General features: G+C 36.9%; 1 long non-coding RNA gene across 1 annotated transcript; it reads left to right on the forward strand.

The window, feature by feature from the left end:
- The first annotated feature begins 3770 nt into the window (after positions 1–3770).
- On the forward strand, positions 3771–5006 carry LOC106340514. Its single transcript, XR_001269429.1, has 4 exons — positions 3771–4008; positions 4158–4368; positions 4598–4665; positions 4748–5006. It is a non-coding gene; the product is annotated as an uncharacterized LOC106340514 (long non-coding RNA).
- Positions 5007–5426: the final 420 nt, after the last annotated feature.

The raw sequence follows: 5426 nt of genomic DNA on the forward strand, positions 1-5426 counted from the left end.
AAGATATTCCACGGTGGTTCATCCAACAGAATTTGACATCTTTGCTTGATCAGACCAAAGCAGATCACAGAGTTGACCAAAGTCTGGAACATCAGTAGGTCGCTTAATGGTCGTAATCTGCGGTTGTCAAATCAGGAGAAAAGGCCACTATGCATAATATCTTAGCGCTATTGCAGCAGCTACGAGAGGTATTTAAAAGAATCTGTAACCACTTTCCAGAGTCTCACACTGAATCGACGGTTGAATCCATCGTAGAATCCGTAGATTCTGTTGATGCTTGATGGAAGCTCATTCGTGGTTTCCTCTTATAAGGAAAAGGTTCTCAGGTATTTGATTTTGTAGGCAAGTAGAAGACAGATCGTCTCCAAACTCTGCTACCTTCAGTCCACTTAATCTCCTAAGAATAAATAGTTAGCTGTAGGAGGGAAGCCTCTGTATTCAAATAGCCTCAACAGACCCGAGTACTGTCCATGAATATCACCTGAAAAATAATAATAACAAATCCTTGTGACTTTAAGAGACCAATGAAATGTAGAAGCCGGAAAACCGGATCGAAACAAACGATATAATAAAAAAAGAAAAATATAGACGATTCAAAAACGAAACGAAAATTAAACATGGAGTCGAGACGAATCTCTTTTCTTAACTCTTAATATTAGCTCCGTTAGTGCAACAAATCTGTACGAATATGAGTCCCATGATTAAACCATGGTAGGTTATCACGCGGCACTCGTGAAGAACCTCTACGAACTATTGAGCTACGAAACATTTTTGAACTACTTACGCTAAAGGATTTTTGCTGGATGTTTCTCGCTGTCAAAAAGGTTATAAATGAATGAAAAGGAGAAGCAATGTTTAAAGAGAAAGAGAAGACCCATTTCCCACAACAACTGCTTCATGTGGGCGAGAAACGAGAGTAGATCGAGGGAAGTTGAAGTTGCGAAACTTAATCCCCAAAAAAAATTTCTTATCTCGAGAAGACCCAAGCCAAGCTAGACGGCGCAGGTAGAGAATCTCTTCTTTCTCTGACTCGTTTAAACAATGTTGTATGTCACAACATATATATACTCCTTTCTCATGCCTTTGTTCCCCGACGTGGGACTTTAGCATTATGTCAACTTGACATTATTAATATTCTGGGATTTATATACTTAGCCCAAGTCATATTCTTTTCACCTTTCAATAAAAGCCATGGGCTTTATAATATTGATCCAACATGAAACACATCAGCATATCAGTTCTTTGTAAAAAAAACAAACAAAAATAATCAATCCTAGGTTACATCGATACTTAGCTAATCCTTATATTTGACCCCAAAAAAAATCCTTACAAAACATAGTTTAAGCTCCTTAAAATTTTCACCATGGGTCCGATTGGTAATGGCTGTACCTTTAAAATTTTTGCTGTAGAAAAAAATCTGTAGACTTTTTGCCGTGGCTTTAAATTTTATTGCTGTTGAATTTTATGGAAAGCACTAAAAAATTGCTTTGGATATTTGGCTCTGCAGAGCACTTGTACAGCTGTAGGTTATTTTAAGAGCCGTGGTTTCGAAAAAAATTTAAAGCTTGATTGCTCTGAATTTGGTGCTGTAGAAATAAATATGGTTGTGGACAGCACCTACGGCAACTACCAATCACCCCCCATGTCTCACCCAGAACTTAGAGCAATTCAAGTTGTCTTTATGAGTGCTTTAACTCCTTTAACTTCTCTCTGTTTTGAAATGATCTGCTGCAATCAGATGATTGATTAAACTTAATTAGCTCTCTTAGCTACTCCACAAATCCAACAAAAAAAATCCTTTTTTTGTTCTTACTTGTCTATAACTTATCCAAACACACAATCACAAACCTACTCAAAACAGATAAAAATAAAAACTTTTTCTTTGGGGGAGCTGATCTAAGAAAAAGCGCTTACAAACTTAGTGCCATGAAAGCAATCATGTAGAACTCATATTCCAAAACAAAACAAAACACACAGAAAAGATCAAAAGGACAAGAGATTGATTACCGTAGATCTTGATCTTAACGCCACCAGTCCTTCAGAGGCTGTGGATTGAGCATTGGCATCACCACAGCGTCGGCGTCGTCTTCCACAGAGATAGTCCAAAAGTCGGACTGTTTATTAGTTACATAGAATGTTGGGCTTGTTGATGTATATTGTTAAGCCCAAATTGAAACATGCTGGTCAAAGTCACAGAGGTACATGAGGACCATGAACACATCTAGGCAGAATAATAGCTCAGTAAAGTCACAAATGAAAAGAGCCCAACGATAAGAGCTCAATTAGAAATAATCATAACTTCTGCAACGAACACGTATCACTATTTTACCCTATGGAAAGAGAAAACTTTCTTTTATAGTAATATAGATAGATAGATAGATTACGTCTTAACTTAATTGCTATGATCAATTATGAATACTTAGACGGTTATGCTATAATCAATTGCAATAATCAATTGCAATGTAGCAAATTATGAGGGAATGATTGATTGCATAATTGTTTCAATAAGAGGAAGAGAAGGTAATGTTGCATAGGCGGAGATCATTTTGGGAAATAGAAAGCGCTTTTGAGGCTAGATTAAAGGTTTTCGGCAAGAAGAGAATGATTAGTCACGAAGTCTGATGAAGTTGACGAAGAAATAATACGGGTGTCTACTTTTCAACAAAAACCGAATTCTTTCAGAACAAGATTGTAAAACATTGAGAGAGAAGAAGTTCTTGTGACTCGAGGTTCATTTGGTATGGTGAATCATCATGCCAGAGATAAAATAAAGTGGCCAAATCTTACTTTAAAAACTAAGTAGACACGCCAAAGATCTTAACTTCATCAATATACAACAAATCTAATTTCATGAGAACCTAAAATCCGGATACAAGTAAATACATCCCTTCTTTGAATGGATGTTGTAAGATTTATTCGAAAGTAAAGGTTGGTTAGCATCGAAAATTTAATCCTCAAGTAGTGGGGCATTTCATTGTTCAAAGTATCTGGAGAGAATAGTCATCATTCTTCAATATTTTGATTTTGTACAATTTGGCTTGCTTCATAAGAAAATTGTTAGTATGATAGTAGCAAACTCTTTATGAGTTGTTAGGTAATGTAGTTTTTTTCCAGTGTTATCTAGGAGTTCATGATTTTTTTTCTACAGGGCCGTGAGAGGGGCGTGAGTGTATGGTGGGATGTAAGGTATATATATGAACATCAGTTTGTGTTTGTTGATCATATCTTTCAAACGCATTTTAAACAATCTTCCATGCAGCTTGAACTGATTCTTTATAACATCCATACTCATTTCTTAGAATCCAACCCACTTCCGCTGGAATAGTTGAGTTGATGAAACTCTTCATCTACATTACATTTACTTTTTCCTTGGTTGGGCCTTAAATGTACTTGTTAGAATTTTTTTTTTTTAACATTTTATATTTAAGCTTATATGTATTTAATTTAGGAGATAATTAAACAATACATGATTATTGTTTTTTCATGTATTTATAACATAATATGAAGTCCGTAGCTAAGGTGTAACATAATATGAAGTTGGTAGCTTATAACATAATAATAGGCTTGTGGTTAAAAAACATAATAATAAGCTAAAGTGGATCAATAGCTAGTCTATCTATCTATCCTTCTCCTTGATACACGTAGGCATGCCACGTAGATAAGTCGTTCTCTGTCGCGGCGACACGTGTCCAGTTCAGACGAAACTCACCGTTTCATTAAACTGCGATCGTGATGGGCTTCTTCGTGTTTTGTGTGCTGGGCTTCTTTAATTACGCAAGAGAACCAATCTAGGGTTCGTTCATCCTTCTCTTCTACATCTGAAACTCAAGCGACGATGGTGTTTTCCAGAAGTTTTACTGCGAAGCATCTTCATGTTGACTCTCTTGCTCGAGCTCATTTAAGTCCGTTTCGTCTGGGATTCTTTTCTTCAAACCGTTACGAAATGCATTGAACCATCACATTAACGGCCGTCTTAACTCTTCGACTCGCTTCAACCACTATAAAAAGGTACGTTCTCTTCCGTGAAAATAATCAGGTTAATCCTCCCAATCGTACGCACGCTTTTAAAAGATTCAAGGTAGCCCAAGTTTTAAATTTCAGTGACTTCTAGCCTTAGCTTTCGCGTTTGACTAAGGCTTTCGATTTTATTGGATCAGTTTTTGGATTCAGTTTCATCTTCTCCATCAACAAGCATCTACGTGCCCTCCGCTTGAGTTGTGATTTTACTCGAGTGACTGGTCCTATGTGATGCAAAGCTCTAAGTTGATCTGAAGGAGGACATTAGTGATGTGATGTCCTAGGGAGGAGATGAAGTTTATTTGTCAAGGAGTTTGAGTTTGTCTAAGGTTGAGCTGTGATTGAAATCGAGTAAGCTAAGTTGTTTGGATAATATAGAGGAGTAGATTCTCAGGTTGCGTGTTTGATTATTGAATTGTTCTTATGGTTATTTGAAAACTCTGTCCTGGTTAGATTAAGCTTTATAGACATGTTTCTGAGTGTATCATTATGTGAATTAGAAAACATACAACCCTTTCCATGTGTTCTCTTGAGCAACTTCCCGTTCTTTCTGTGGAATTGATTGTTGTTTTGTTCGCAGGAAGAAGATATACATTAAACCGTAAAGAAGAAGAATATGTTGTTAATGATCATTTTGAGCAACCGAAGGTAATCCAGTGAAACGTGAAGTTCTAAATTATCTTTAAAGAATTAATTGCCCGAGGCTGAATTTGATGTTTTTGGTTTGAAGGATGAGTTAGCGATGGAAAGAGATGTGATTCATGAACAGAAGGAACAAGCCTACACTCAGGTAGAAGGAGGGAAGTCAAGGAGAGATTGCCAGCAACAGTATGTGCCACGTGGATCCCTCCAGAACCAAAGAGGTCATCGAGGTGCTCGAAGAGGCTATTCCAATGCCCGAGGAGGTAGAGCTGGTGATGGTGGCTACTCGAATGGGTGGTATGAATCTTATGATAATTCCGGTGGAAACAGTTACCAAAGGAGCTACTACAACAGCAGGGGAAGGGGGCATGGTGGTGGAAATGGCTATTCATACAACAACCCCCGAGACTCTAACGTCACCGTTGCGTCTTCGCTTCTCTGCCTTTGGCTTTTGTGTGCGCCTCATTAGTTTACTCAAGTTTCCTATCACTTATATAATTTTCTTTTTGGTTGCGAAATGTGAAATAATGATCTTTTTTTTTATGAGAGCCAGTTTAGATAGTCAAGCATAGATCGTTACATATTGATACAAACATCACAAACAATTAGTATGATTTATTATTTTGATTTCTTTCTTGATTATATGATTTGGCTATGTTCTTCTTTGAATTAATGATATTGTTTGTATGTTTATTTCAGAATGACAAAGCAAAAGCTACCGAAATATTAGCCAAAGAGCTGAAAGTTTTGGTACGTTTAATGAAATA

This window comes from Brassica oleracea, chromosome C4 (genome assembly GCF_000695525.1).
Source record: "Brassica oleracea var. oleracea cultivar TO1000 chromosome C4, BOL, whole genome shotgun sequence".
Lineage (NCBI taxonomy): Eukaryota > Viridiplantae > Streptophyta > Magnoliopsida > Brassicales > Brassicaceae > Brassica > Brassica oleracea.